This window comes from Trifolium pratense, linkage group LG4 (assembly GCF_020283565.1).
Source record: "Trifolium pratense cultivar HEN17-A07 linkage group LG4, ARS_RC_1.1, whole genome shotgun sequence".
Classification (NCBI taxonomy): domain Eukaryota; kingdom Viridiplantae; phylum Streptophyta; class Magnoliopsida; order Fabales; family Fabaceae; genus Trifolium; species Trifolium pratense.
The window spans coordinates 6,553,842-6,574,917 of NC_060062.1; the positions used below are offsets into that span (position 1 = coordinate 6,553,842).

The window sequence follows — 21,076 nt, forward strand, 5'->3', positions numbered from 1 at the left end:
AACTCAAAATAATAATTATTATTATTATTATTTTATAAAAAAATGATAATAATTACAATTAGTACCCCACATTAAATGGATGTAAGTGGATGATGTGGCTAAATGAAAGATTTTCATTGGTTTGTGGATTAGGGTTTAGATAGACAATTCCACAACTATCTAAGATTTATATATATAGATTATTTCAATTTCAATTATATTTGAAATTTATCTTTGTTTGAAATTTTATTGTTTGAATTGAATTTGAAATATTTTCTTTCTTAAGTATGCATTTAATACAATTGTATGAGGATTAATGTGAGGAAAACATTTAGAAAAGAACAATAAATGAGGGTTAGAAAATAAGTCTCAAATGTATAGTATTAAGATTAAGATTAAGATACTAGTATTATGATATCTCGAGTTCTTTTTATAAGTGATAATTGAGTCAATAAAAATTGATTTATTTGGTTCATAATATAGATTAAATAGATCAATTTTTGTTGATTCAATTGTTTCTTATAAAAAAGATTAGAGAGTACTATATATCTATTGGGAAAGTATGTAACCATAGGGTATATTTAGAGTGAAATTTTTTATAGGCACTTTTTGGAAATGAGACTCTTGAGTTAATGTGTTTATGTTTGGTTAGTAATTGTGGTTATTTGTCTTTGTTGGCAATTTAAGTGTGTGACGTCCATGTATTCTTTTGTTCATAGAGCTAGAACTAGTTCATAATGTTAAAATAACTTTTGTATTATTTTTATCCTCTAGCATAAAATAGGTTTTGAGTATTTCTTATATGTAAAAGACTATACATATATATTGACTTTAGATATTACTTATATGTTTCTAAATTTCTTATATATATAATAGTTTTTATAGAAAAAAATACATTTTATATATATATATATGAGATTATACTTTTTAGACTTGGCCCCTCCTATATTTGATTTCCGACTCCGCCCCTGTGCTCAACTAGAAACTCATAAACCAGAAAAATGACAACAACCAGCAAAACATTCATTCAACACCACACAACCACAACAACTAGGTTATCCACACCAAAACTCCCTATTTTGTCGATAAAATGATATTTATATCATTTTTTTTTTTTTTGACAAAGGATATTTATATAACATAGCTTTATAAATTTTTTTTTATTTAAACACAAATTTTTAATAAAAATAAAATTTAACAAATTTTACTTATTTTAATATTTATTGTACGCCTCAATATTTTTACTGTGCATAAAAAAAAAATACGATGTCGTATTTTTGTCCTTCTTTTTTGTGTTTATTTAGCAAATCACCGGGTCTCATAAAAAATAACTGAGGTCCATTTAAACCACAAGTTGGTGGTATGGATGTGTATGCTATTTTCCACTAAATCATACAGGTCTCTTCTCCGAGAAACAAATTAGTGCTTTCACTCTACACCATAGAAAATCAACCATGTCTTCCCCTTCCTCTGAAGATGATTTGTTTTATGATTCTTTCGGTTGGAACTTGGACTTGCGGGATGTCAGAGTCCCTTTCCATCACTTGTACCGAAAAAGTTCTGATTCTTTCGATTTTGACGATCATTTTGGGAACTTGTCTCCTCCCAACGAGAGTGACAACGAGAGTGACACTCTAAACCATAGAAGAAAGTACGACGTGTTTTTGAGTTTCAGAGGTGAAGATACTCGCGCATCATTCACTTCCCATCTCCTCCGCTGCTCTTCAAAACGCAGGAATCATCGTTTTCAAGGACGATCAATCACTTCGAAGAGGAGATAACATATCCACTTCGTTACTTCAAGGGATAGAAGATTCTAGAATTTCTGTTATTGTTTTCTCCAAAAACTATGCCGATTCAAAGTGGTGTCTTCAAGAATTGTTTAAAATTATGGAGTGTCACAGAACTTTAGGCCAGATAGTGCTGCCTGTGTTCTACGATGTAGATCCGTCTGAAGTTCGTCATCAAAAAGGTCAGTTTGGTAAAGCATTTCAAGGTCCTTGGAACCGAAATTTCCATGCGGACAGGGTGAAATGGGGAAATGCGCTACATGCGGCCGGTAGCATAGCAGGATTTGTTGTCCTAAATTCCAGGTTAATTCTTATTATTTTCGTGCTTTCAAAGCCTTGTTTGGATAATGATAATTGCACGTATTATTTGCTTCTTTGGTCAGAACTTTCAATCGAATTGCAACCTTTTGGGTATGTTTGGGAAACAAATAGCGGATAGCATCAGCTAGCTTATAGTCAGCTAGCTTACAGCAGATGCACTTATCGCAAATAACCTATAAGCTAAATTTTAGGTTATAGCGAATAAGTCGGCTGATTGAATTTGCAGTCTTTGGTAAAATTAACGTTTGAACTAGTTTATAATTATGAAAGGACATAAAAATTATATGTTTAATTAATATTTAATTTTTTTTAAGTAAGATGATAGGGGTAAAATTGGAAGAAAAAATGATAAGCTATAAGCTCACAAGCTTCTTGAAACAACGTTTGAAAAATAAACTATAAGCTAGTAAAATAAACTATAGTTCTTTTTGAAAAACGTTTGCCAAATAGGTATTTTTTATCATATGCACTTATTATCTATAAGTTATAAGCTCAAAATCTGACCTTTAACAAATAGAGCCTTTGTAACTTTTCTACTTAAACACACATATCCAACAATTAGTTTTCTTGCTCAAATTTCCCCTCATCTATACATACATATACCCTCTCTTTGGTTCTGTTTTATAGGAACGAAAATGAGGTAATCAAGGAATTAATTGTTGAAAATGTTACACGTTTGTTAGACAAGACAGACTTGTTCGTTGCTAATAATCTGGTGGGGGTCGAATCTCGAGTGCAAGATATGATTCAACTTCTAGACACTCAACAATCAAATGAAGTTCTACTACAGGGGATGTGGGGATGGGTGGAATTGGCAAAACCACCATTGCCAAAGCCGTTTATAATAAGATTGGACGCGATTTTGAAGGTATGAGCTTTCTTGCAAATATTAGGGAGGTTTGGGAGCAAGTTTGTGGGCAAGTGTGTTTGCAAGGACAACTTATTGATGATATTTTTAAAGAAACCACAACCAAGATACAAAACATTGAATCGGGAAAAGCTATATTAAAGGAAAGACCATGTCATAAAAGAGTTCTTCTTGTACTTGACGATGTGATTAAATTGGACCAACTAAATGCTTTATGTGAGAGTTGTAAATGGTTTCCTCCCGGGAGTAGAATAATCATCACAGCCAGGGATAAACATATACTTAGAGGGAATAAAGTTGACCATAATGAAAGAAATGGATGAATACGAACCAATGAAAATTCATAATTTATAAGAGTGAATGTGCTTATATTTAGAGACAGAGGGAGTATATATAGAGTTATCTATACAATATTTATTGTGAACTTGGCACCAATAATGACTTGTTATCTATTCAACAAAATGGAAAATGATTTTCACAGATTAAGAATATAGCATGAGCTTACCTATAGCTAAGTTTACGAAAAGCTTAATTTCTTGTTTGAAGACATATAAATGGTCTTATGTGAAACTATGGCAATAACAACAAGAGACCAACGGAGAAAAAAAATCAAATGTTTCTGTTTGAATTAAGAAAAGGGTCTTGCTAACATATGCCTTAAAGGCACATGCTAAGTGTTAAAGTTTAGAGATAAACACAAAGTGACGGCTAGGGTTTCAATAATATCAGAATGACATTTTGTTAACATAATAAGGATTACAAGACAATTTATAATAATTCCTAATGGACTACTAGACTACTAACGTATAAAGCCCAATACTTAAAGTCCTAATAATACTATTATCTAATACTTCCCCTCAAACTCACAATGCATTAACAGATAATCATCGAGAGTTTGTTAAACAAAAAACGAAAATTATACTAACTCAAACTAAATATTTTATTTCTAATACTACCCTCAAGCTAAAGCTTACTAAGCTTTGAGCTTGTCACAAAATCAACCCTGGAAATAAACTAAATTAGCTAATAGCTTCAGATTCAACTTCAGATTTCGGATTTCAGCTTCAAATTTCAGACTTCAGCTTCGGATTTCGGATTGTGAGCATTCGCTCACTCAGAGTTTCAAAGTTTCAGATATTCAGATTGTGACAGATTGTGAGTATCCCCCCACCGGATTCAGATTGTGAGTTTTCCTCCATCAGATTCAGATTGTGAGTTTTTGCTCACCAAATAAATTGTGAGTATTCCCTCACCGGATTCATATTGTGAGTATTTCCTCACCGGATTCAGATATTCAGATTGTGAGTATTGCCTCACCTGATCTCAGATTGCGAGCTTTCGATCACCAAACAGATTGTGAGTATTATCTTAACTCACATATAGAACCAAAAAAACCAACCATAACAAAACAAACCAAACCGCAAAAATCTAAACTAAACGGAACATAACCAAACGAAACTGAAGCAAACCAAAAAATAGCATAATCAAACCAAACAGAGTCAAATCAAAGTGGCAACTCCTTAGATCCCACCAAAACAAACTTACGTTCCAAAACCGATTCCGACAATCCTTTTTGTAACAGGAGAAGAACATCACACTGATCAGATCAACCATTAAAAAACTTCAGAAAAATCAAACATGTTCCCAAACTTTTGGGAACTCGGCAGCGGAATAACAACATACAATCTAAGGAGGATCGAAACAAGCTCTGGATACCATGTTAAAGTTCAGAGATAAACACAAAGTGACGGCTAAGGTTTCAATAATATCAGAATGACATTTTGTTAACATAATAAGATTACAAGACAATTTATAATAATTCCTAATGGACTACTAGACTACTAACGTATAAAGCCCAATACTTAAAGCCCTAATAATACTATTATCAAACACTAAGAAGCTTAAAATGGAAGCTTTGTATTGAAAAAAATGCACAACTTTTAAGACAAAATTACTATATGAAGTATCTTAAAATGTGCCTTTAGGGCACATGTTAACTTAAGAAAGTATGTAGATACTCCCTCCGGTCCTTTTTATAAGGAACACTTTGAAAAAATCACACAGACCAATGAAACACATTTAACATAGTTATTTTCATTTAATACACTTATAAATTTAAATTTATTCCATGTATACCCTTATTTAATTACTCTTTATTCAACTAACTTACTTATTTTTAAATTCTCTCTCATAATAAATAAGGGCATAAGTGAAATTGAACATTTAAAACATTTGAAAATTGGTCAAAGTTTCTTATAAAAAGGACCAAATTTTTTGCCTTAATTGTTCCTTATAAAAAGGACCGGAGGGAGTATTCTTTAACCACACAACTTCCTAGATTAACCGTTAATATTCCTAGATACTACAACTTCCTAGGCATTCAATGTATTTTATTGTATCTTCATTATAAATACGAAGTGTGTGATTTGAGTTTGACACACAGAAATTACATAACTTTATATGGTATCGGAGCACTCATTGGCCAACAAAAAGTTTCAAACAGACTTGGCCAACAAAAAGTCATTGTAATAGTTCTATCATCTTGTAATACACTCATTGGCCATTCATGCCCCTTTGAGTTTTGACCTTTTGTTTAAATTAAGTACCTTTTTATTTTCAGTTTTTTCTTCATACATGTCTTCGTTCTGCATAGGTACTCATGTGCGTGTGAAAAATCATTCCCTGTTTGCTTAATATGTGACATAGAGTTGACATCTTAATTTTTATTTAAATCATGTCTTCGTTCTACATTAGTATTGTTAATGAACTAATGATAATTGCACATACAATTTATTTTTGAGTAAGCTATTGGACAACACTTCCAGATTCATTGCAACTTTCTGTAAACAATTCAACTTCCACAACACATACATTTATATTTATCTTACTCAGATTTGCCATTTACTTTTGGCACATATATGCACACGTAAATATGCATTTTTGATTGGTTCGTTTTTTTATAGGAACGAAAGTGAGGTTATCAAGGATATTGTTCAAAAAGTTACACATTTGCTTGACAAGACAGATCTGTTCATTGCTGATCATCCGGTGGGAGTCGAATCTCGAGTGCTAGATATGATTCAACTAATAGACACCCCACCTTCGAATGATGTTCTACTACTGGGGATGTGGGGTATGGGAGGCATTGGTAAAACAACTATTGCAAAATCCATTTACAATAAAGTGTGCCGTAATTTTGAAGGTAGGTGCTTCCTAGCAAATATTAGGGAAGTTTGGGAGCAAGATGTTGGTCCAATGTATTTACAAGAACGTGTCTTGTATGATATCTGCAAAGAAACCACAACCAAGATACAAAACATTGATTCAGGAAAATCTGCATTAATGGAAAGACTATGCCATAAAAGAGTACTTCTTGTACTTGATGATGTCAATAAATTGGACCAACTAAAAGCTTTATGTGGAAGCTGTAAATGGTTTGGTTCAGGGAGTAGGATAATCATTACAACCAGAGATAAGCAAATAATTAAAGGGAATAGAGTTAACAAAGACTACATAATGAGGGAAATGAATGCCAATGAGTCTGTTGAGCTTTTTAGTTGGCATGCATTTAAGAAAGCAACTCCTAGAGAAGATTTTGCTGAAATTTCCAAAAATGTTGTTGAGTATTGTAGGGGACTGCCGCTGGCTCTTGAAGTCCTTGGGTCATATTTGTTTGAAAGACCGGTATCAGAGTGGGAATGTGTATTAGAGAAACTCAAGAGAATTCCCAATGATCAAGTACAAAGGAAACTGAAAATAAGCTATGATGGTTTAAATGATGATACGGAGAGAGATATTTTCCTTGACATAGCTATTTTCTTTATTGGGATGGATAGAAATGATGTTGTGCATATATTAAATGGTTGTGGACTTTATGCAGAAACTGGAATCAGTGTCCTTGTTGAGCGAAGCCTTGTAACTGTTGATAATAAAAACAAGCTTGGAATGCATGATTTGCTACGAGATATGGGAAGATAAATTGTTCGTGATATATCACCAAAGGAAATTGAGAAGCGTAGCAGGTTATGGTTTCATGAGGATGTCTTGGATGTATTGTCAGATCAAACTGTAAGAACTTCAATTCATATAGTTTTTCTTTTATTCTTGATTGAAAATTTAAAATATCGAAAGCTTAAAGATCCAAAACTAACATGTATGACGCAGCTATCAACATTCATCTGTTTTGTTCTATTATCCAAAAGCTTTGAATATTAATTTGGTTGTGAATTGTTTTGTGCTTCCTAGTAAAAATGATTGGTTACATCACAAGTTTTTTATTTGCCTTATATCTTTTATCTGTGTTTTACTTTTTGGTCCATTATATTTCACAGGGAACACAAACTGTTGAGGGACTGGTTTTGAAATTGACACCTAATGCAAAATGTTTTAGCACCATAGCATTTAAGAACATGAAGAAACTTAGATTGCTTCAACTTTCTGGTGTACAACTCGATGGAGATTTTAAATATCTTTCAAGAAGATTGAGATGGCTATGTTGGAATGGATTTCCTTTAACATCCATGCCTTCAAACTTTGATCAAACAAACTTAGTTTCCATTGAGTTAGAAAACAGCAAAATCAAGCTTGTGTGGAACGAGATGCAGGTACTAGTTTTTAGTTTTATTTATATATTTAGTATTCAACTTCATGAAAGCTCCTTCAACTACAGAAGATAAACATACAATGTAATTGCTTCTATTTATATATTTAAGCTTCTTACCTAAGTTGTCGCTGTAATATTTTTGTTCTTGCAGAGGATGGAGAATCTGAAGATTCTCAATCTTAGTCATTCTCATTATCTAACACAGACACCAGACTTTTCAAAAATGCCTAATCTTGAAAAGCTAATACTCAAAGATTGTCGAAGGCTGTCTGAGGTTTCCCATACCATTGGATATCTTCATAAAATTCTTCTCATAAATTTGAAAGACTGTATTAGCCTTTCTAGCCTTCCAAGAACCATCTATACATTGAAATCTCTGAAAAATCTTATTCTATCTGGATGTTTAAAGATTGACAAGTTGGAAGAGGACATAGAACAGATGGAATCTTTAACCACTCTGATTGCAGATAACACTGCTATAACAGAAGTTCCCTTTTCACTAGCAAGGTCGACAAGCATTGGATATATTTCTTTGTGTGGCTATAAAGGATCCGCACGTGAAGTATTTCCTTCTATCATTCAGTCTTGGATGTCACCAACAAATAAATTGTCATCCTTAGTTCAAACACCTGCTGGCATGTCCTCTCTTGTTTCTTTTGACGCATCAAAAAGTAGTTCTCGCAGTTTGTCATCTATTTCCGAGGTCCTTAGAAAGGTTCTAAGTCTTTTCGTAGAGTGCGGCTCAGAACTTGAACTTTCACGAGATGCAATTTTAGATGCTTTAAGTGCAGCTACTTCTAAGGAATTGGAATCAACTGCAACTAGTACTACATCACAAGTATCAATTGCGAAGACTTCTACATTAATTGAATGTTGTGGTCAAGTGCACATTTCAGCAACAAAAAGCTCCCTGAGGTCTCTTCTGTTTCGAATGGGAATGAATTGCCATGCCGCCGATGTTCTGAAAGAAAGCATATTACAGGTCTCTTTCTCCCTTGCATGTATCTATTTGTTGTTTTTTTTATAGACAATATTAGAAGAGTATATTTCCTATAAAAATAGATGAGCATTTTAATGTCTTATAGTTCTGGTAGTTGAATTATTTTTGTAATAATATCAAATTATCAATTTTATATGAATTCTTTCATCTAAGACTAGAACTATTGAAGAAGTACATTTTGTATGTGAATCTATTTTCTTCGGTATAAAACATTTAACACTAAAATGATGAAATCCTAAATATATTATTTTGAAATTTCTTCCCCAACTAAAATGATGCCATTTTTAGGAGTATAGGTGAAATAAACCTTTGTATTGTTGTTGCGCCTTTGTGCCTATTGCTGTAAGCCCTTTACGGGCAGCTCTCCATTCAGTTATTGACAGCTTGAGATAGCCAGTGCCAGATATAAGCAATTAGACACTTAGACAGTTATAACTGTCTACTGCTGTATCCTATTGTACAAATACTTCTCACTTTATTCTGTTCCTTAAGAATGAATAGTACAAAGTTGATTCTCTTAAGATTTTCCTATACAGCCTCTCATTGTGGATTTGTGGTAACATCATTCATGTTCAAATATATTAGAATAAAATCTTCATTTGTTGAACCACAACAACCAGTTCCAAGCTCAATAAATAATAATGTGATATTAAAAATTTAATTTATTGTTTAGTAAACTTTTGAGCCTAATTTCACCTTTTTACAGAATATGACTGTCGATGCTTTTGATGCTTGCTTGATCCCTGGTGATAATTATCCAAATTGGTTAACCTTTAGTTCCAAAGGTTCTTCCGTAATATTTACAGTCCCTCAAGTGAAAGGGCATAACTTGAAGACAATGATGTGCTTTGTCTATTCCTCAAGCCCAGATAACATAACTTCAGATGGGCTTAAAAATGTTTTGGTGATTAATCACACGAAGACCACCATTCAGCTCTATAAGAAAGAGGCATTCTCCTCCTTTAAAAACGAGGACTGGCAGAAAGTGTTATCAAATATGGAACCAGGTGACAAAGTGGAGATTGTTGTTGTTTTTGGGAACGATTTCATTGTGTTGAACACAGCAGTTTATCTCATATATGATGAACCAATCGAGGAAACATTGGAGCAATGTCATTCACCAGATAAATTTTTTGTTGTTGATAGTGGTGATGAAAATGAATCCGCTGCCCAGAGGATCTCTCTTCAAGTAGAGCCTGCATATCATTTTAAACAGAAACGAAGAAAACTTGTCTGAAGATGAAAGACATGAAAGAAGTGCTAGGTAAAATATAATTTGAATTAATTGCTAATTTGGTCCTGCAATTGTTTTGTGCTGTTAGGTTAATCCCCTGAACTAAGAGAAATTCAAAGGACAGCTTTCCGGACTACAATGACAGACAATCTCTCATTTCAAAGAAAACTTCTCTGAATTTTCCTTATTTCTACAATTTTAAAGATCATTTTGGGGGTTTATGCATTTAATTCTCACGGTGCCTGTAAACCATGTATTGGTGCTGCTAGCTGTGGCTGATTGATGATTTATAGTTTCTGACAGTGTATTGCAGGTTTTATGCCAAGACTGGTGTCTAATGCTTACTTTTATCGCCGAAGCATGGGGTGCCTGGGAAAGTCAAGTTGGTTTGGGATCTTTGTTTGACAGAAGTCCAACTTGATTCAGAATGAGCTTTTTTCTCTAAATCTATGAGATGGTCAGAACGACCATCTAAAGCTATTTGATTCTGAACCTCTTCAAGACTTAGCTGTCTTCACTTGAGAATGTACGTTACCAGAGGATAATTTATTCCAGGTCTTTAATTTCTCTTTAACTAGCTTCAGCTTTTGAGTTAACATGTTCATATGACATCCCACAAAACTTTGATTCCAGCAATCTCTGATTATGTTGATGCAGTCTGGATGAGGGCCCACATTTTCATAAATCTAAATTGAGAAGCTACCCTTACCTCACCAAAATGAAAATCTAGCAGCAAGGGAAATTGGCCAGAGTGATTTTCGGCCAACAAATGACTTAAAACCACAAAACCACAGAACCCGAGTTCAATTACTTGTAGGAACAATTCTTGGCCAGACTTCCGAACCGGCCCCCTTCCCATGAGAACCAGATATGGATGTCAATTTGATCTGTAAATGGGGATCCCGTGGGAATTGCCCCGTTTGGGGACCTGAAGACGGAGAATTTTCCTCCGTGGGATGGGGATGAGGGGGAAAGTTTCCCCAAAAGACTTTTGGAGATGGAAATAAAATTTTATCTCCCGAACACTTTGTTAAAATAACATATATTCATGTACTTATATTTATTTATATTTTCACAAAATGTGTATAAATTTGATTACATGGAATATTTATAATTATCGCACAACTCACAGTGTCTTCAATTTGTTATTTGTTTTTAGAATAAACTTTATTTTTCTTTTACCATTAGTTTGATCTAAAATAATAGTAGATTTTTTTTAATGTTCATGGATCCCCACCGAACTGTGAAGTTCCGCAGGGATCGAGATGAAGGAAAAATAAAATACTCTCGAAAGCAGGGAATAAGAATGGGGAGCATTTTTAATGGCGGGAACGAGAGTGGTAAAGTACTCCCTACACCGTCATCCCTAGAACCAGAGGATTAATAAAATAAAATAAAATAAAACCACCTGTTACTTTTGAATGAAGAAGAAGAAACAGAGGAGAAAGAAATTTAGGGCCTCCTCAAGGTAGTAATTGCATGATTGGCCACTTTCTTTTTTTATTCATTGTCATATTTTAGTTGGATGTGACCAAATTGCTGTAGTAGTTGGTCGTTTAATATGTAACTCTCAAAAAGCAAAACATAGTAGCAATAATTGGATTCAGATAATTGGTTCTGGCATTCTGCGAACTGAATCCATTTCTTTTGAAAATCCCCTCTAGCTCTTCTTCCTTCCTTCCTTCAGTTCTCCTCGAAATCACAAATCATCCATCCATGTCTGAGGAATTTTTTGATCCTGACATGAACACGTTACCACCCTGGAAAGAGCAAGATACTACTCCAGACTTTGATACTCCAGACTTTGATAGTGCAGACAGTAGAAGACAGTACGACGTGTTCTTGAGTTTTAGAGGAGAAGATACTCGCGCGTCTTTCACTTCACATCTCTCTTCCTCTCTTCAAAATTCAGGAATTATCGTTTTCAAGGACGATCATTCACTTCAAAGAGGACGTCACTGTCGTCACATCTCAAAATCACTACAGAAAGCAATTGAAGAGTCTCAAATTTCTGTTGTTGTGTTCTCCAAAAACTGCGCCAATTCGCATTGGTGTCTTCAAGAGTTGGTGAAAATTATGGAGTGTAACAGAACTATAGGTCAAGTGGTTCTACCTGTGTTCTATGATGTTGATCCCTCCGAAGTTCGCCATCAAACAGGTGAGTTTGGTAAAGCTTTTCAAAATGCATTGAATGGTTTAAAAGTGAATGAATTCATGGTGCCAAAGTGGAGAGAAACGCTTCGTCATGCCGCTAGTCTTGCAGGATTTGTTGTCCTAAATTCCAGGTTAATATTGATTATTTATCGTTCTAGTGTTCTTAATTTTCTTCCTAATTACTACATTCAATTGCTTATGTATAATATAAGATCAAGGCCAACATACAGATCGATGAACTTTTACTATGAAAAAGGTAAACAATAAAAGAAAATGTGGAAAAAAACTCATGCACATCAACTATACCGCCAATTTTTTTTTTCCATATAAAGAGTTATCGATACAATATTTATTGTGAACTTGGCACCAATAATGACTTGTTACCTATTCAACAAAATTGAAAATGATTTTCACAGATTAAGAATATAGTATGAGCTTGCCTAGGTAAGTTTACCAAAAGCTTAATTTCTTGTTTGAAGACATATAAATGGTCTTATGTGAAACTATGGCAATAACAACAAGAGACCAACGAAGAAAAACAAATCGAAAGTTTCAAACAGACTTGGCAAACAAAAAGTCCGTGTAATAGTTCTATCATCTTGTAATGCACTCATTGGCCATTCACGCCCCTTTGAGTATTGACCTTTTGTTTAAATTAAGTTCCTTTTTATTTTCTGTTTTTCCTTCACACGTGTTCTCGTTCTGCATAAGTACTCGTGTGTGTGTGAAAAATCATTTCCTGTTTGCTTAATATGTGACATATAGTTGACATCTTAATTTTTATTTAAAAGTATCTCCTCGTTCTGCACATACAACACTTCCAGATCCATTGCAACTTTCTGTAAACTATTCAACTTCCACAACACATACATTTATATTTATCTTACTCAAATTTGCCATCTACTTTTGGCACATATATGCACATGTAGATATGCATAATTAATAAATATGCATTTTTCATTGGTTCATTTTTTATAGGAACGAAAGTGAGGCCATCAAGGATATTGTTCAAAAAGTTGCACATTTGCTTGACAAGACAGATCTGTTCATTGCTGATCATCCGGTGGGAGTCGAATCTCGAGTGCTAGATATGATTCAGCTACTAGACACCCCACTTTCAAATGATGTTCTACTACTAGGAATGTGGGGTATGGGAGGCATTGGCAAAACAACTATTGCAAAATCCATTTACAATAAAGTTGGCCGCAATTTTGAAGGTAGGTGCTTCCTAGCAAATATTAGGGAAGTTTGGGAACAAGATGTTGGCCCAATGAATTTACAAGAATGTATTTTGTATGATATCTGCAAAGAAACCACAACCAAGATACATAACATTGAATCAGGAAAATATGTATTAATGGAAAGACTATGTCATAAAAGAGTACTTCTTGTACTTGACGACGTCAACAAATTGGACCAACTCAAAGCTTTGTGTGGAAGCCGTAAATGGTTTGGTTCAGGGAGTAGGATAATCATCACAACTAGAGATAAGCAAATAATTAAAGGGAATAGAGTTAACCAAGACTACATAATGAGAGAAATGAATGCCAATGAGTCTGTTGAGCTTTTTAGTTGGCATGCATTTAAGAAAGCAACTCCCAGAGAAGATTTTGCTGAAATTTCCAAAAACGTTGTTGAGTATTGTAGGGGACTGCCGCTGGCTCTTGAAGTCCTTGGGTCATATTTGTTTGACAGACCGGTATCAGAGTGGGAATGTGTATTAGAGAAACTCAAGAGAATTCCCAATGATCAAGTACAAAGGAAGTTGAAAATAAGTTATGATGGTTTAAATGATGACACAGAGAGAGATATTTTCCTCGACATAGCTATTTTCTTTATTGGGATGGATAGATCTGATGTTGTGCATATATTAAATGGTTGTGGGCTTTTTGCAGAAATTGGAATAAGTGTCCTTGTTGAGAAAAGCCTTGTAACTGTTAATAATAAAAATAAGCTTGGAATGCATGATTTGCTACGAGATATGGGAAGAGAAATTGTTCGTGAAATAGCACCAAAGGAACTTGAGAAGCGTAGCAGGTTATGGTTTCATGAGGATGTCTTGGATGTATTGTCAGATCAAACTGTAAGAACTTCATATACTCCCTCCATCCCAATTTATTTGACCTAATTGCCCATTTCACACACCTATCAACATTCATCTGTTCTGTTGATTATCGCAAACGCTTTGAATATTAGTTTGGTTGTGAATTGTTTTGTGCTTCCTATTAAAAATGATTGGGTTCATCACAAGTTTTTTTATTTGTCTTATATCTTTTATCTGTGTGTGTTTTGCTTTTTGGTCCATTATATTTCACAGGGAACACAAGCTGTTGAGGGTCTGGTTTTGCAATTGACACCTAATGCAAAATGCTTTAGTACCAAAGCATTTGAGAACATGAAGAAACTTAGATTGCTTCAACTTTCTGGTGTACGACTTGATGGCGATTTTAAATATCTTTCAAGAAGATTGAGATGGCTATATTGGAATGGATTTCCCTTAACATGCATGCCTTCAGACTTTGATCAAAGAAACTTAGTTTCCATTGAGTTAGAAAACAGCAAAATCAAGCCTGTGTGAAACGAGATGCAGGTACTAGTTTTGAGTTATATTTATATATTTAGTATTCAATTTCATGAATGCTCCTTCAACTACAGAAGAAAAAACATATAATCACCATTTACCATCTAAACCTTGTTAAAAAACTTTGATATAGTAAAAAGATGGCATATGAAAGGAATGCAATCTTCGACTATTTGAATAAAGAAGCTTTCAATTTAAATTTCACACTATATTTCATGCCCAACTTTTACTTACCACTCTCAAGGTTAGTCCGTTAGTAATACATTGTAATAGCTTCTATTTATATATTTAAGTTTCTTACCTAAGTTCTCTCTGTAATATTTTTGTTCTTGCAGAGGATGGAGAATCTGAAAATTCTCAATCTTAGTCATTCTCATTATCTAAGACAGACTCCAGACTTTTCAAACATGCCTAATCTTGAAAAGCTAATACTCAAAGATTGTCCAAGGCTGTCTGAGATTTCCCATACCATTGGACATCTTCATAAAGTTCTTTTGATAAATTTGAAAGACTGTATTAGCCTTTGTAACCTTCCAAGAACCATCTATACATTGAAATCTCTGAAAAATCTTATTCTATCTGGATGTTTAAAGATTGACAAGTTGGAAGAGGACATAGAACAGATGGAATCTTTAACCACTCTGATTGCAGATAACACTGCTATAACAGAAGTTCCCTTTTCACTAGCAAGGTCGAAAAGCATTGGATATATTTCTTTGTGTGGCTTTAAAGGATCTGCACGTGAAGTATTTCCTTCTATCATTCAGTCTTGGATGTCACCCATAGATAAGTTGTCATCCTTAGTTCAACCACCTGCTGGCATGTCTTCTCTTGTTTCTTTAGATGTATCAACAAGTAGTTCTCACATTCTATCATCTATTCCTGAGGTCCTTACAAAGATTCTAAGTCTCTCTGTAGAGTGCGGCTCAGAACTTCAACTTTCACGAGATTCAATTTTAGATGCTTTAAGTGCAGCTAATTCTAAGGAATTGGAATCAACTGCAACTGCATCACAGGTAACAATTGTGAAGACTTCTTCATTAATTGAATGTTGTGGTCAAGTGCACATTTCAGCAACAAAAAAATCCCTGAAGTCTCTTCTGTTTCGAATGGGAATGAATTGCCATGCCGCCGATGTTCTGAAAGAAAGCATCTTACAGGTCTTTTTCTCCCATGAATGTATCTATTTCTTATATTTTATACAGACAATATTAGAAGAGTGAGGTTCTTATAAAAATAGATGACCATTTTAATGTCGTGTATTTATTTAGTAATATTTTGAGCTTACTTTCACTTTTTTTACAGAATATGACTGTCAATGCATTGGATGGTTGCTTGATCCCTGGTGATAATTATCCAAATTGGTTAACCTTCAATTCCGAAAGTTCTTCTGTAATTTTTACAGTCCCTCAAGTAAAAGGGCATAACTTGAAGACAATGATGTGCTTTGTCTATTCCTCAAGCCCAGATAACATAACTTCAGATGGCTTTAACAATGTGTTGGTGATTAATCACACAAAGACCACCATTAAGCTCTATAAGAAAGAGGCATTCTCCTCCTTTAAAAACGAGGACTGGCAGCGAGTGTTATCAAATATGGAACCAGGTGACAAAGTGGAGATTGTTGTTGTTTTTGGGAACAATTTCATTGTGTTGAAGACAGCAGTTTATCTCATATATGATGAACCAATTGACGGAAAACTGGAGCAATGTCATTCACCAGATGAAATTTTTGTTGTCGATAGTGGTGATGAAAATGAATCTGCTGCTAAGAGGATCTCTCTTCAAGTAGAGCCTGTAGATGATTTTAAACAAAAAAAGGAAAAAAGTGTTGGGTTGGTTCACTCCCCAAGCCACACCAATTATATTCGAAAAGGAAAAAAAAATAGGAAAAAAAGTAAAAGTAAAAACAGGTGTGTGATGTGTTGGATTTGTATCCTCTCCTGTGCATCCGGAGTGCAGTTTTAGTTTTGTGAGTGAGAAGAACAACAACAGTAGCCGTGTGTGAAGATGAAAGAGATTCTTAAGTCTGATTTTCCGCAACAAAAAGAAAACTTGTCTGCTGAAGATGGAAGAGGTGAGAATTGCAGGTAAAGTATAATTTTAGTTAATCGGCAATTTGGTCCTGCGATTGTTCTGCGCTGTTAGGTTAATCCCGTGAAATAAGAAAGATTCAAAGGATAACTTTCTGGACTAAAATGGCAGACAATCTATCATTTCAAAGAGAGCTTCTCTGAATTTTCCTTTTTTCATACAATTCTAAAGAAAATTTATGGGTTTATGCATTTAATTCCCACGGTGCCTGTAAAACTTGTATTGGTTTTTTGCTAGTTGTGGCTAATGGATGAATTATAGTTTCCGACAGTGGATCGCAGGTTTTATTGCTCATATTGCTGAAGTGTGGGGTGCCGGGGAAAGTCAAGCTGGCTCGGGATCCTAATACTTTAAGGGAGGTAAGATAAGGAAACCAGGATACTTGATGATTGAAGTCATACATGTTTTAAGTGAAGGCATTCAAAATGCAGACAATATTGGAATTCTAAGTAATAGTATGCTTCAAGAAGAATTCAGTGTATACCTTCGGTATAGTTTTTCTTTTACTGCATTTCGTCACAAAAAAAATGTATTTGTTAGGTATCTCATTGCTTAATTATTGCTTTAAAACGTTTGAACATTCAACTTGGATACCATACCAGTACTCGATCTCATAAAAGAAAGGAATGGTGAATATTTTCTAAAAATAGCAAGTAAAACTAAAAACTATAATTTGTGGTCAGGTTATTTTCAACAGTTAACAATATTCTAATTAGAATTTTATCATTTTAACTATATGATCTTGCAATGTAGGAGACAGCATTATTGCATTGAGTAAATAAATGCCAAACTACATTGTCATGTCATATTATTTACTATTTAAGAATGAACAACTGTTTTGTTTAACATGCATATTTTTTATTGGTGTGCCAAGATGCATTTTTGATTGGGTTGCATTGATAATTGTCATTCTTTTTCAATCTATTTTTGATTGATGGATTTTGGTTTTTCTGGCTACTTAGGAGATTTCTCTTTCTGGGGGTTGCCTGGTAGGTTCCAGAACTGTTTAAGAGAAACATCCACCCTTGCTTGATGTTGAGGCTAATAGCATCTATAGCTTACTGCACACATTGTTTCATTCAACTTCTTCCCAACTGCAGTTCGACTGTATTTGTCGGCCGCAGGTTTTGCCTGTCTAGGTAATGCACCTTTATATTGATTCTTTTTATTTGAAATTTCGTCATTATCTGCAGTAAATTTGTCTGAAAACCTGCTAAACATTGAAGGGAATAAACCATTGTCCATTGCAGATGTACATATCCTTATCATATGACAAAAGTTTTAAATTGTAATCCTCGACTTCAATTGTAGCCTCAAAGTCGAGGATTTTGGAACCTCTGACCACATCAAAGCAATCACAGTTGTGTTGCATCAATGCATTTATCCACAACTTTCCTCAATATCGAAGATTGATGTAATTGCGAGTTGTGATTGCAGCACACTTTAAAACCTTGCATATTACCAGTGTCTCAACTCCTATAACATGTTGGGAATGTAAGTATTCAGAGTTATATTCTTAAGTAAATAAAACTTCTTTGTGGGCTGTTTTTTCAGCTTGTGCTCTTTGCTTTTGCTTAAACTTTTCTCATACTTAGATACAAATCTATGAAGCACACAAAGAGTCTTACCGTGCAAAATATTGATGTCCACTTCATTTTCATCATCCTATTAGTAAATTACTGAATTTGTTTTCTTAATAACCCGTATAATTGATTTGCTTCTAGATTCTCTAAAGATTGAATGCGAAGTTTTCTGTTTTCCTCGTGCGGTGGTTTTCTAATACTAAGCCATTCAATCTATAATTTTCTTTCAGGTCTCCAAACCAATAAACTGTGAGTGAATCTGCTATTAGATATGTGCTAGACACACATTCATAGAAATGGAAAGAATAATACAAAGAGGTTTGGTTTAAGTGGCTCTTGTTATTGAAGATCAGTGTTCAGATTATGGCATGCACTTCCAATGAAAATGTTATAATGGTTTCTATATAATGGTTTCTATTTAACAAAGGAGTGGATTCAAATCAAGCAAGTAGTAACTGACTTGTTTACAATCTACAACCTGTTATTCAGATTATGTATGTATGTATGTATGTATGTATGTATGTATGTATGTATGTATGTATGTATGTATGTATGTATGTATGTATGTATGTATGTATGTATGTATGTATGTATGTATGTATGTATGTATGTATGTATGTATGTATGTATGTATGTATGTATGTATGTATGTATGTATGTATGTATGTATGTATGTATGTATGTATGTATGTATGTATGTATGTATGTATGTATGTATGTATGTATGTATGTATGTATGTATGTATGTATGTATGTATGTATGTATGTATGTATGTATGTATGTATGTATGTATGTATGTATGTATGTATGTATGTATGTATGTATGTATGTATGTATGTATGTATGTATGTATGTATGTATGTATGTATGTATGTATGTATGTATGTATGTATGTATGTATGTATGTATGTATGTATGTATGTATGTATGTATGTATGTATGTATGTATGTATGTATGTATGTATGTATGTATGTATGTATGTATGTATGTATGTATGTATGTATGTATGTATGTATGTATGTATGTATGTATGTATGTATGTATGTATGTATGTATGTATGTATGTATGTATGTATGTATGTATGTATGTATGTATGTATGTATGTATGTATGTATGTATGTATGTATGTATGTATGTATGTATGTATGTATGTATGTATGTATGTATGTATGTATGTATGTATGTATGTATGTATGTATGTATGTATGTATGTATGTATGTATGTATGTATGTATGTATGTATGTATGTATGTATGTATGTATGTATGTATGTATGTATGTATGTATGTATGTATGTATGTATGTATGTATGTATGTATGTATGTATGTATGTATGTATGTATGTATGTATGTATGTATGTATGTATGTATGTATGTATGTATGTATGTATGTATGTATGTATGTATGTATGTATGTATGTATGTATGTATGTATGTATGTATGTATGTATGTATGTATGTATGTATGTATGTATGTATGTATGTATGTATGTATGTATGTATGTATGTATGTATGTATGTATGTATGTATGTATGTATGTATGTATGTATGTATGTATGTATGTATGTATGTATGTATGTATGTATGTATGTATGTATCTGTTCAGTTTTGTATCTTTTGAATCATAGTGATGCCCTTTGAGAAAATTAGAGATTTTTATCTGTTCAGTTTTCTATCTCGGGACATTTGTATAGGCACAAACACAAACTATTTAAATTTGAGCACATATGAAAAACTTACATAAATATAAAAGATAAATGAATTAGTCAATATCAATTGATGTGACTAAATTATTTATGATTTAATTTTTATCATTTATATGTATGTGCCTATAATAGAAATGCTCCCCACGACCACGTCACTCTGTAGGTATGTCACACCTATACCTCTATCGAGTGACAGGGTTGTCTCCCGTGCTTTTTTAACCGGAGGTAGTCTCTATCTAAACACTCCATTATTTTATAAATAATTAAAAATGCTTATTACTAAAAAAGATGAATGGATGAGATTTAACATGACAAAAATGTCACATGAGATGAGAGGATGTCCTCCCCTCTATCGGTTTATGTAATTATAAGATGTGTTTGAGTGAAGATTACTTTGCCAAGAGGCCATTTCTTACTTAAATTAAATCTACTACAAGATATTAAGGCACAAATACATAGAGAAGGAGAATCCCCGATGAACCTCCCTGAAGGTTTCTTTGGTAGACTTAGTCCTAACAAATCCCTTTGATAATCATATTTTGGAATTTAGATAATTTAATTGTTCGTCAAATATTAGTATTTGAATGAAGAACTAATTGTAAATTCGATTGTGAGATTTTAGAGAGTATTTATTTGAAAATTAGTACAAATAATTACGGTGGGTTATGCTTAACTCTCTCACAACTTTGATTTATTTATTTTTTTGAAAATGCTCACAACTTTGATTAACAAACACTTTTTATAAATCTATCATAATTGTTCACCTCAACAATATACCAATATACATTCAAATAAAATGTGTACCAAAGAATTCAATTATGGATTATCTCCTACCATTTTTCTCCTACTTCTTGTCGTGCATTGATCTGAGCCGTCCATCTATTTTAGTTCATGTTGACTGCTACAATAAATTTAAATCAATGGTAGAAATTTATGCAGTATCATCCAGTGGCGAGAGATGATCTGATTCCAAGAATTCGCCTTATTAAAAAATGTCGGTCTTGTTGGAAATCAATTTTAAAGTTAACGCTCCACAAATTGGGATGTTACCATGTTATGTTAGCTACTTAAATTTTTTTTTTTTTTTGTTTTTTACGTAACTTAAAATGGTTCTTGAAATACATAAAACAATATTTGTGCAGTTTATTTCATACATACA

The 21,076-nt window shown here is 33.4% G+C and overlaps 1 pseudogene; it reads left to right on the forward strand.

Annotated features, from left to right (window-relative positions):
- Positions 1-1,360: 1,360 nt before the first annotated feature.
- LOC123924833 lies at positions 1,361-18,254 on the forward strand (annotated as a pseudogene).
- Positions 18,255-21,076: the final 2,822 nt, after the last annotated feature.